The sequence below is a fragment of the Canis aureus genome, chromosome 33 (assembly GCF_053574225.1).
Source record: "Canis aureus isolate CA01 chromosome 33, VMU_Caureus_v.1.0, whole genome shotgun sequence".
Lineage (NCBI taxonomy): Eukaryota > Metazoa > Chordata > Mammalia > Carnivora > Canidae > Canis > Canis aureus.
In genome coordinates, this window is record NC_135643.1 from 29,027,608 (window position 1) to 29,040,485 (window position 12,878).

Genomic DNA, 12,878 nt, shown 5'->3' on the forward strand with positions numbered 1-12,878 from the left:
CTGGATGTCCGTATGTGCCAGGTATTATGTTAGTGCTGGAACCACAGGGTTGTTCAAGACTGACACAGACCTTCATCTCGTTGAGCTTATGTCTTTCTCTAGACCTGTGTCCTCCTCAGGAAGTGACACCCTGTTTCCTCAGCTGGTCTAGATGGAACTCTAGCAGACTCACCATCAACTCTGGTGCATAGGTTAAAGGATTATAGAAGTGAGACCATGTCTGTGCCTTGGCTGAAGGAAGAGAAGTGCTAAGAAAAATCACATTTGTCTTGCCAGAGAACTAGATCAAAACCAGAAGAAAGAGAATCCTTTCATGTGGGGTGGGCAGTTTGGCAAAAAGCAATGCCTCTAGGATTGATGGAAATAAAAGGTGCCCAATCTCCCCTTCCTGCTGCCAACATTTTCTCTTGACAGCCAGAGACATCCTTGACTGAATATGGGGAGATTCAAATAACTAAAATAACCTTGTTTTTTTTCACAGCTATATAAAGTTAAAAAGCCAGCCAGGAAAGCTGATACCTGTGTTCTTACCTCTAGGTTCCTCAGTCTTACTTTGCTGAAGATGAATTTTAGTCAGCATGAGACACTCTGTTGGTCTTTTAAGAAAAAAAAAAAAAGCCAGATTGTCTGTATTATGCTGGATTGATGATTCCTTGGTTTGCCACACACCATATCTTACTGTCAAGCCATCTGGAGCAGCTATAACATATCTAACCAGTGCCTACTTGAGAGTACAGCTGCAGGCTTTCTAGAGTAGATATCCTATCCTGGAGAGTGCTAATTGGCAAAGAGGAAGTGATTCTCCAATACAATCACTGGGAGACAGGAATGACACTGAGGGCTGTCCTTCCTTCTGTCTTACACTTGATATCCATGAACAAATTTGTACTAACCGTGTATTTTATGTGAAGCATAAAAGAAAGAGACATTAAAGTAGGTCAGGTATCTTGGCAGAAGAAATTTAACTCGAAATGGGAAATTATAAGTAGATGTTTTCTCAAGTTGGAATTGGACATGGACCTGAAAATTGTTCCTTTTATGTTTATTTTAATTTCTAGCTTCTCCCCTTTTTTCAGTTACTTTCCCATAATGCTTCCATTTGGCTCAACCATACTCAATTCTTAAATCAGCTCTGATCAGGTCAGTGAGCAGGTTCAGTATTCTTTGGTTTACCAGGTAGTGGGCATTCCTTAATCTTGTTGCTATGGAGTGTTTTGGGGATGAGTACTGACCTGCCCATTCAGTTGTAGCTTCCCCTTAATATTGTCCTCCCATGATTTGACCCCATCCCATCTTGATGTTTAAATGTTGACATTCCTTCTTCTAGATCCCTTTGGGATCTGCAAAAGCTCTTAACTTTGTAGGAGTTGGTCCTCTAGTGAGTCAGTTTCCTCAACCAAACTTTCACTCAGCCTAAGCAAGATTGATCCAAGTGATAGAGAAAATCTTCTCTAGTGGTCAGATGTGACCACTAGGTTGGTAATGCAAGCTCAGGGCCAGTCTATGCGGGTTCTAATCTTGGATCTGTCATTTACTTACTGTATAAGCATCATTAAATCACTTAATCTCACTAGGCCTCAGTTTTCTCATGTATAAAACAGATATATAAGCTCATAGCATTGTTGTGGGGATTAATGAATGGTAAAGCACTTAGGATAGTACATATCACATGTAAATGATCAATAAAGTTAGCTATTATTGTTACTGTTATTTTCTGGTTGGTCTAAGGGGACTCTCAGTTCAATGGGGGCAGAATTCATCAATTTAGAGTCTATTCTAAGAGAGTGGTGGGGGGTATGGGAGGTGTTTATCTGGATTGCTGAACTCACACTGTTATTTCATACTTGTAGAACATTCAGGACTGACCCTGGACATGTTCACTCCCCAAATCTGCTATAGTAACTTTGGAGTTAGGAGTTAAAACATGGTCCACTTTAATTTTGGGTACAAAGTACAGACTGTCACCATTGCACATCAAACTCCACCACTGATCCATTAAGCAGGAGCTTAGGCAAGGTAAATAGGCAACCTCTCACCTCTTCTATGCTGGAACACCACTTGGCTGATTACCCCTCCCACCTTTGAACACTAAGCTTTGAACTGTTGCCCAAGACTCTCACACCTTTTCTTTAAGAATACTTCTTAATTTGATTATTACCCTTGGGGAAATCTACTTGCCAAAAATTTCAGCAGTAACTATAGGCTGAGATCCTGGGGGTAAATTAGCATTGGATTTCTGGGCAATTTGCCCTAAATGCTAATATATAAAAATGCATCTGGATAAGGACATTTTTTCTTCTGAATCACCGATTTGTGGCCTAATTTTTATTAACAAGAATAAAAGTGCTATTTTTAAAAAAACTAAGTTCATTAAGTAGGGTTTACCTAGCTAAATAACAACTAGATGTACCCAACCTGAAGACTGGGACTTGGTGACATTCACCTTTGCATCCCTCACAACTCCTAACTAACTGCCTTGAAAGTTGTTGACACCACATAATAGGGTGTGCTGAGAAGTGGATATGTACTGGAGCATAGAATCTTGGGTTCAAATCCATGTTCTGCCACTTATCTACCAGTGGTAGGATCTTGACTAAGTGTTTAACTTCTTTGAGAACCACTTCTGAAGAAAATAATGTAAATAAAGTGCCTGACACATTCTCTTCCATTGAATGAATGTTACATGATTGAATCCAGAATTCCCTCCCAATTCCGGAGAACCTCCTGGGCTTTTGAGAAACTTATTTTGCAGTGCTTAGTTTTATAAACTTTTCTCAAAACCCTTGCTATTAGAAAAGAATTCATTTGGTATAACCTAATTTTTTTAATCATAGAGATAATCACATTTGCTCTTTTACTGCTCAGTTAAAAAAACTAATTATGCCTTTGGTAAAAATTAGCCACTTTTAAAAGTAGAATATAAATTATTCTTAAATTGCTTTTGTGAAATCATTAAATCCTTAGAACAGACTTAATTTTTTTTTTGAGTAACTTTTTACTTCATATGCTTTGAATAGTCTCAATCCAAGCTTCCAGGCAAAAAACCCAGATTACTCACCAAGAAAGATAATCAAATTGAAATCAACTTTTCATAGGCAAACAGTATAAACTAAGAGATGATGGATTCTAAGGAAAAAGGACCATAGCCCCAGTATTCCACATCCACCCAAATTATCATTTGATTGTGAAGATGTGAGAAGACATAGAAAACATGCTACCTATATACCTTTTATAAAAATACTGAGGGGGGATCCCTGGGTGGCGCAGCGGTTTGGCGCCTGCCTTTGCCCCAGGGCGCGATCCTGGAGACCTGGGATCGAATCCCACATTGGGCTCCTGGTGCATGGAGCCTGCTTCTCTCTCTGCCTGTGTCTCTGCCTCTCTCTCTCTGTCTGTGACTTAAATAAATAAATAATAAATAAAATATTAAAAAAAAAATACTGAGGGAAGTACTCCAGCCAAATGAAAAATAAACCAGAATAAAGAAATCAAGAAGGAAAGCCAAGGCATACAAGATAGAATGGTGAGTATGAAATTCATATTACCTAAGGTACTGTCATTGTAAAATTTAATGCAAATTTTAAGGATTTTTATACCAGAGAAGATAGATTATAACAGCAAAACAATCTGTAACTAAAATTTCAGTTTACTTCAGTGAAAGTGGGGAGAGGAGTTAAAATTCTGCTGAAGTTCTGCTCTTGATGGTTGTATGGAGATAGTTTATAGATTTTGAATAATTCTTGACTTTGCTAGAAAAACAGAAGTTCAGTTATATTTCTTAAAGTGAAATAAGCACAAGCTAATAAAGAAAGGAAGTGAAAAGCAGATATAATAAATTGAAGTACAAATTAAGAAGGCAGCAAGAAGTGTAAATCAGTAGTAAGAAGATATGAATGGGCAGAATTAATGTGAGTCCCTTCTCTTCCCCACACCACTCAACAACAAGCACACACGCTCACAAGCAAAGGCTTTCCAATTAGGTGAAAAAGCAAGATCACTATTTTCTATTTATAAGAGACATACTTAAAAGTAAATGACAAAGAATTATTTTTAAAAAGAGACATGAAAAGATACATCAAGTACATGCACGCAAAAGGAAATCGGGGATGAAATATATGAGAAAGGAAACATTTAAGACAAAATACATTAAACAGAACAGAGGGGCTATTTTAATATTAATAAAAGATAAAATCCACCCAGAACATATAACCATTAAACACTGGAAAATGCTTCATTGAATTGAAAACTATTTGCAACCAATATGGTAAAAGAAAACTTAGAAAAGCTAGAAAAGTTCTTGCAAATTAATTAGAAGTCAACATTGCAAAAAAAGAACAAGCAACATATACTAACAGGTAGTTTATAAAAGAATAAATACAAATGTCTATTAAACATGTTGAAAGGTCCTTGACCTCTTTATATTCAATGAAATGTAGATTAAAGGCAGAGTGATATATTTTTCACATATCCAGTTGGCAACGATTTTAAAATAGAGTTATTTAGTGTTTATGAGGATATGAGGAAGCCAGTACTCTCAAACAACTCTTGGTGGAAATGTGAACTGAAAAATATTTATTTTTGGAAAAGAGTTTGTTAATATTTATGAAACATTTAAAATGGATCCATTTCTAGGAATTTATCCTACCGATGCATTCACACACCTGCACAAAGATATAGTTATAAAAATACTCAGTATGGCATTATTAGTAGTAAAGAAAAATTAGAAATAACCTATGTTTTCACCAACAGAAATTAAATTTTAGGACTTCTCTACAATGGAATACTATGCAGCTATTAAGAAGAATGAGGTTTGCAATCATATGGAATGATTTCCATAACATATTAATGGGGAAAAAAGCAAATTTCATAGCAGTATATGTGTACTCAGTGTTGTCCTTGGTGTTGGGTATACAAAGGTAAATTCAGGTACAATTTCTTTCTTGAAAGGCCCTCACCATGAAAAAGATCATAGTGTTCCCTTCATAGGTAATTCAAAATAATAATAATGCTAAACTGTGAGGAAGTATGGAAGTAGAACAAAGGACGTTGTCAGCAGCATGTGTGCTTGAGGACTGAAGAACATACGTCCAGGCAATTCTTGGATACCAGCTGGGTGTCCTACAATTCAATTCAATTCTGACACTGTCTACCTAGAGATAGCATTAGATTCCACAGATTAGTGGCTCAGTTCGACAAGCCTGCCCTCCACTTCAGATGTCAATAGAAAGCCCAGGCTGTTACCTGTGCTTCTGTTGGACTAGCTGTGAATCAGAGGTTCCCATGACTCCCTCTTTGGGTTTGATTAACTTGGTAGAATGGCTCACATAACTCAGAGAAACGTTTTATTTACTAGCTTACCAGTTTAAAAGGATATAACTTAGGAGAAGCTGAATGGAAAAGATTCATAAGGCAAGGTGTGGAGAAGGGTGCAGAGCTTCTATGAGCTCTTCCAGGGCACCACCCTCCCCACGTTTCCCTATTTTCACCAATCCAGAAGCTCTTGAAACTCTGTCCCTTTGAGTTTTTACAGAGGCTTCATTACATAGGCATGACTGATTAAATCATTGACATTGGTGAATGATTCAAACTCCGCCCCCTCTTCTCCCCAGAGGTCAAGGGCAGGACTGAAAGTTTCAGCCCCCCAGTCACATTGGTTGGTTCTCCTGGCAACCAGCCCTCCTCCTTAGGTGCTTTCCAAAAATCATCTAATTAACATAACAAAAATCACCTAGTTTTATTGCTCTCATTACTTAGGAAATTCCAATGGTTTCAAGGGCTCTGTGCCAGAAATGGGGATGAAGACTTGATATGTATTTATTATAAATCACAATATCATAGGACCTGTTGGAATATAGATAATGTGGGCTGACAGTTTCTTCTTTGGAAAGCATAAAAAGAAAGCTTGGAGACCTTCATGATTTACTAGAAAGACATTCTGGACAAGCTTTAGTGACGTGCTATGGGCCACAGCAATTCTCTGCCATCTACCCCCACAATGAAGTCTGGGATTTTCCACAGAGCTGCAGGGTCTTATCTTCAGGCAGAGGGCTCTGTGCAGTATGTGTCCTATCTGAATGTTGTTTAGATAGTATTTTTTAAAGGACTAAAAGAGTAAGAAATCATTTGACTGGTTTCTACCCTTTAATACATGGAATTTCCTATCCCATTACACTTTAAGTGTTAACTCACTCATTCCCTTGGTACTTGACCCATGGCCAGCACCTGGCTTTTCCATGTCTCCATGATTGGCACATTGTCTTGCTTTTTTTTTTTTTGTCTGAAAGGCCCTGGCTACTCTTCTTCAGTTTTCAGCTGAGATGCAGACTCCTAACTGAAGCTGTCCTAGCTGCCTGTGCAAGTCTTGGCTAGTATCTGTCTTCACATCAGTTGTAGCATAGATCGTGTTGTTTGGTTCTGGTTTGTTTGTGGACCTGATTCCTCCATGAGGCTAGAGCGTTTGAAGACAAGTTGGCACCCAGCACAGGGCTTGACATAAGCTTGGTACACATTCAATCAATACTTTCTTTTTTTTTTTTTTTTTTTAAAGATTTATTTACTTATGATAGACATAGAGAGAGAGAGAGAGAGAGAGAGGCAGAGACACAGGAGGAGGGAGAAGCAGGCTCCATGCCAGGAGCCTGACATGGAACTCGATCCCGGGACTCCAGGATCGCGCCCCGGGCCAAAGGCAGGCGCCAAACCGCTGAGCCACCCAGGGATCCCCCAATCAATACTTTCTGAGTCATTTAGTGATTGAGTGAATAGGATACCTCTTTTTTTTGAGATGTAAGTGAAGCAGGAGAGGAGGTGTGATGACATGGCCGATTGGTTGTCAGGACAGAAGTAGACTTGCTCATAGGCACCTGTTATCTCAGTGAAGGGGAGGTTAAGCCACCTGCTGAGAGCAGGGGAGGCAGGGAGCTGGTTGGACCCTTGAGGAAAGTGATAAAGATTTGGAACAGCTGTTATGGAGAACGGAAATGGAGTAGATGAGAAACCCTTGAGGGCCCAGTTAAGATTGGAGCTCATAAATTTATAATGGAGCCCAGTAACATGAATATGTAATTTTCTCCAAAAAGGCTTAGCAGACCTGAACCAGAAATAGATAAAATAATGCTAGTTCCTGTTTATTCATGCCTACTATGTGCCCAGCATCTATGCTATATAATTAAAGTGCCCATTCTCTATTCCTCATAGCAAAGCCTGCAATATAGTAATTATTATTTCCATGATGTGGATGGAGAAACTGGGGTCTGTCGAGATTAATAACTTTATTAAAGTCACACAGCTGACAGCTGGCCAAAGCAGATGCAAACCACAGGCTGATTCTAAAGGCTAATACTTTGTCTGGAGCCATGCCATCTACTGATGCTTCCATGAATCCAGCTGGGTTTAAACTGAGTTGGGTTTTATCTTGGTGAAGGCAATGAAAGGACAAAGGAAACTAGAAAGGCAGATACTGGCTAGACTGTTGCCATAATGACTAAACATGGATCTAGGTGAGCTAGTATCTGAATCCAGGTATGTTTGGTGGCCTCCAAGTGATGAGAAACTAAAAGTATCAGCAATATCAAAGACTAGCTTTAAAAAAGTAAAGGAGTGGGGAAAGGGCATAGATAGAAAGCTGTGGTTTGCTTTTAGGAGTCTTAAGTGACCCAGCTCTAGGTGATGTAAAGCTAAAGTGTAGCTATGGGAAAGGACGTGAATGAACCAGAATTAAGAAGGCCATAGAACTACAAAATCCTTCTGTATTGTTTCTTGGAAGGTCAACACCTGGCATAGTTTAAATGCTCAATATTTACTGAGCGAATTAATGAATGAAAGGATAGCCACACACGCAGAACTATAAAGTAGTGAGACTTCTTATGGGGTATGTGAGGGTTTATCACTCTTTTATAATACCACTGTACCCATAATCTAATGAAGTAGAGATAGAGTAAAAACTGAAGTTTGCCATCTAAAATAAAAACAAAATACTCCCCTGAAGTGACTGATTTTGGAGAGTAAGAGTTACAGGAGCTTAAGCATTTGAAAGCCTTTTCAATTGGAAGAGAAAAGAAAGTTCAGCAAAAACAGTTATTGTTAACATGGACAAGAAGAATGGTGACAAAATTTAGAAAGGGCAGTCTTCTGCATGTTCTGTTGTTTGTTCATACCCTGTTACATGAGTTAACGTCTATATGCTCCTTTAGCAAAGAACGTATGAGTAGATTGTTTCATGTGTTATATCAGGGACCCAGGCTTGGTCAACACTTTCCTGCTTTGAGAACTGTAATCAGGTCTTATTTAAGTCTTATTTAAGCTAAGTCATGATTATCCTCCACAAGTGGTATATAAAACAGAATCCTGATTCATGAATTAGTTCATTGTTTTTCCCTGCTGATGTTTGATTGTTAGGTATAACATACATGCATGCCAAGTGATGAGAGATGAAACAGCATGATGTAATCTTGCTGTGTTTCAAAGAGTAAAGCCTCCAGGGTATTGGTAAACACACAGCTAAACAGAGCTTCACAATACACTTCTGTGTTTTATGGTTCTGTCAAAATCAAAGGAAATGTATTTACTTTGGAACAAATAATTGTGGGAAATTTCTATAGTGTCCCTGTGGCTTGTTTTTCACGGTAACTAGAATTCCCTTTGGTGTGTGAATAACATTGTATAAGTAAGCAGTCTTGGACGAAGGACAAGATGTATTCCAGTCTTAATTATGGTATAGAGGATTTTACCCCAGGCTTCTTCACTTGTCAAGAAATAGCCATGGAAAGGTGCATTACTGTTCCACAGTTAAGAGAATTAACGCTCTTAACTGAACAAACTCTTGGTGAAATATAAGAAAATGATGATTTCTCCACTCTGAATTCTTAGATCATTAAAACTAAAAGATAGCCTTGGCTCTCTGTACTTTGTTCCCTTTATAATAATTTTGCAGGAGAGAGGGTAACCTCCATGCAACCTGGCTATCTGGCTCTGGCATTTTCTATGTACTTGCAAACAGAATTCAGTTCTTTCCTGCTTAACTATGTGATATGATGTGATATGATGGTTACTCTAGAATATACCTATGAAAGGAACACTCTAAGAAACAAAATCTATGAACCAAGAATTTTTAACACTCTTCAGGTCATGCTTTGCTCCTACCTTTCTTCTAGTATAATAAAAACTTAACACTTTAAATTTGTCTAAAATGACAGAAAGACTCTCACTCTTTAGACACTCTTAGATATCACCCTGCATGGCATGAGGTAGAAATAGAAATTGTTGTCTGAAACCTGGAGAGATCAGACAGAGAGATCACACCCTCAGTTTTCTGAAGGCTCAGTTGATTCTTATACTATGATTGAATGTTATTATTCTAATTATAAAGCATTTATATTGTGAAACTGGCAAGTATGGGGTTAATTGATGACACTAATATGGATATGTCAAGGCAGAAGTAATGATACACTTTGGAAGACAAGAATGCATTAGAACAGATTGTCAGCAGAATCACAGTAAAAGTGAGTTATAGCAAAAGCGTGGACAAACCAGCAACATGTAAAAAACTCCTAAAACTCATGAAAACATACTATTAATCTTGAATTTTATTCTGCCGTGGTTAGAAGAGTGTGCGTCATGGTCATTGACAGCTAGGACCGGAGATTATAGACATATCTGCATTCTAGGTATGTTTTCCCCAAATTTTTATTGCTGTCTTTCTTCAGAATACTGAAAGAATTAGTTAAATTCATTCATTGCTATATCGGGGAACTACTTTTAGAAATAAAGACGATTGTATGAACCATAAGATCTATGATTCATTTCACACAAAATGGAAAATTTACATATTATAAATCAAGATAGTTATATAAAACACCATATACTGTCATTATGCTCTAAAAATTAAGAGTACTTCAGGGAAGATGAAAAAGAACCCATGTGATTTGTAATTTACATCCTGAAGTTTCTTCCTTTTTCTGAAAATCAAGAACATTTTTTTTCCTCCTTTTAAATCAACAACACACAATTGTGAGAATTGGGTGGTGTTTAATTCTTATGAGAAGTTCACTGAAAAAGCCTAACTCTATTCTATTTAACCTTGGTTTCAAATGATTTCTCTAGTATCTTGTATTTTCCTTGGTGATCTGTAAGTAAGGCACTGTTATTAGAGCTCCATGGCTGGAAGGCAGATTGCATAGGCATAAGATATGAGTGGGTGGCCAGGAAGTGGAAATCAACGAGTATAGGTTTGTTTCAAGAAGTTGGCAGTGAAGAAAAGAAAAGAGAAAAGAAAATGGAAGATAGCTCAAGGGGTAGCATATCAAGGGAATGCTCTTTTAGGATGGGAAGAGAGATTATAGCTTGCTTGTAGGCTGAAGGGGAAGGACCAGTGGAGAGGATGAAAGAGAAGACTCAAGTGAATGACAACTGATATGAAGTGCTCCAAGAAGATGAACTGGCCAAGAGCAAGGTCACAAGCATAGTGGTTAGTTAGCCTTGGAGAGCAGGAACCTGTTCTGTTCTCTGTGCTGGGAAGAAAGAAAGAGAAAATGGATGGGAGTTTAAAGATATTTTGAAGAGGAAAGGGGTAAGTTAAAAGATCTATCCCGTGGCTTTGGCTGAGGTAATGTGGTAGGAGGATTTGGAGAAAAGGAAATGATGTGGAATTGGCTTTGTAGGGAATGTAATTGGGTTTCACTGAATGAAAGTACTATTACATAGGAAAATTTGCCAGTTGAGATTGGATTGGACTTAATGGAACTATTCGGTTTTTGAATTATTTCTATTTTTATTTTTAATCGTTTCCAATAATGGTTAGAACCTTGGGAGAAGAAAATGTGACTGTGGATTGTTTGAAGAACCAGGTTAGGAATGCTTTAGTAAGACTGGAGAACATGGGCTAAGGGAATAAATGACACTAGATAGAGATATTAAAATGGCATAAATGGGATCAATGAATAGTAAGAATAGGGAATGTTTTGGGAAATGAAGAAAAATGAGGGCAGAGAGCAGGTTTCATAGGGCAGAGAGCAGGGCAGAGAGTAGGGATTGGAGGTTATCATCAATAAGGGGCATTTAAGAGTTTAAGATCCTGAAGCTGAGCAATTCCAAATTATAGATAATCAGATATACAATGGAGGGGTCTGTTTATAGGGAGGGCAAGTAGAAAAGTTGAGGTGATCAGGTTATATAAGGTATGGGCCCTGGAGAGGAAGACATAATGGACATGGAGGTGCCTGCAGGACGTGAGCTTCTGTTATACCAGTACTTATCTCCTTGATAGCACTCATAATAATGTTCTCTTATTATGTATCTACCTTCCCACCAGACTGCTAACTCATAGAACTTGAATAATGTCTTATTTATCTTTATATTCCTAAGTGCATGATGCAGTTTCATGTACCTATTAATGCAGCATAATTGTTAAATACATGAGTAAGAACAAAATTCAAATCAAGTATAATTTATGAAAGAGCTAAGAAACATGGCAGCAAAAAAATGGAGGAAAGTGATATATATGGATGGTTTTCAACTGAGAGGTAAGCAGATGTTGGGATGACTGAACTAAGTTTGTGATTGGGATACGCTCATCTCAAAGGTGATAGGTTATGGAATGGGTAGTTACCATTAGAAAGGATTTTTAGAGAAATGGTATCTTCAGGGGCAAGCCAGCATTGAGGAAAAAAGACAAAATGTGCGTTTACATCGAGATAGAGGCTCCACAGGGCATGTGGAAGACCCTGGTGGGTTTGTAGGAATTCATGTTGTGGGGAGGGATGAAGTTGAGCCAAATTGGAAATAGAGTATGAGAAGTAATGACAGAGGGTGGAAATTTCCATGTTAGGGCAATAGTTCAGGAATAAGAAGGAAGACAAAGATAGGGAGGCAGGCTGAAGAAGCAATGGCGATTCTGACAGCTTGTTGAACAGCATTTATCAAGACCTTATTAAATGCTAGGTAGGCATTGAAAGAAGCGCTTTTCATGAATTATCTCATGGATTCCCACAGCAATAATATGAAATAGATAACATCATTTCTATTTTCTGGAAGGTGAAATAATCTTCCCAAGGTCACACTGTTGGCCAATAGCAGGCCTAGGATTCAAACCTCCGGAGCCTATTCTCTTAATCATTCATTATGCATTCAGCCTTCACAATAAAGCCCCCAAGTTCCAACAAGTAGTGTTGCCTTTTCGCAGACACTTTCCATGTGTCGTCCAGGGGTGAAAGTTCTAAGAACTCAGGAGATTTCAGGCTCTTTTTCTTTTAGGTAGTAATCAAGAGAAGGACATTCATTTTTATTTAGCCTGGGGTGGGTAATCTTCAAAGCACCATGCTGAGTCACAGTTTGGGAAAGTACTTGAAAGACTGAGACAATTGCAACATGTATAGATTATTGATTTTGTTTATTTTTCTTTTCTTAAGAAAGGCCTAGTAATTATGGAAAATATGTAGCTTTGAGGGAAGAAAAAATGCCTTGCAGACTAAAAAAGACAAAGGTATTGATGAACTTCCATGAAGAGACTGAGGTGTGTGTGTGTGTGTTGCAAAATGGGAGAACTGTCAGTTGTGTATGGAGGTATGTGGTTTTCATAGTACGTAAAACTGAACCAAGTGTTTCCCTATGGTGACAAAACTGGAGGAAGCCCAGACTAAATACTCTTAATTGTAAATTGTGCCTCATATATATGTTTGAATGGGCTGTGTTGTGTTCAGTGAAAGGGTTGAGCAAAGACAGAAGGGCCTGTAGGGTGTCTGGCATGCACAGGAGAGAGACTGGTCCAGCATCTGGGGGTGCTAAGTGGTTTGGGGCTAATGGAGAAAGTGGAAACAGGGACTTTAACAGGGCACCAAGAGCTTCATTTGGGAGCTCAAAAGGTTATCATGTGTGGGCAAAGA

The 12,878-nt window shown here is 38.3% G+C and overlaps 1 protein-coding gene across 14 annotated transcripts in view; it reads left to right on the top strand.

Annotated features, from left to right (window-relative positions):
• Positions 1-12,878, top strand: part of LOC144303841 (eukaryotic translation initiation factor 1-like) — a 140,929-nt gene that overhangs the window by 50,544 nt on the left and 77,507 nt on the right. Inside the window, exons 4-5 of one of the 14 annotated variants that reach the window (XR_013370830.1) lie at positions 3,096-3,258; positions 3,459-3,523. The exons of the other annotated variants lie outside the window; for them this stretch is intronic. The gene's annotated coding sequence lies outside the window, so the exon portion shown is untranslated. Of the gene's footprint in view, positions 1-3,095; positions 3,259-3,458; positions 3,524-12,878 lie in introns of those variants that run through there. 14 annotated transcript variants of the gene reach the window in all.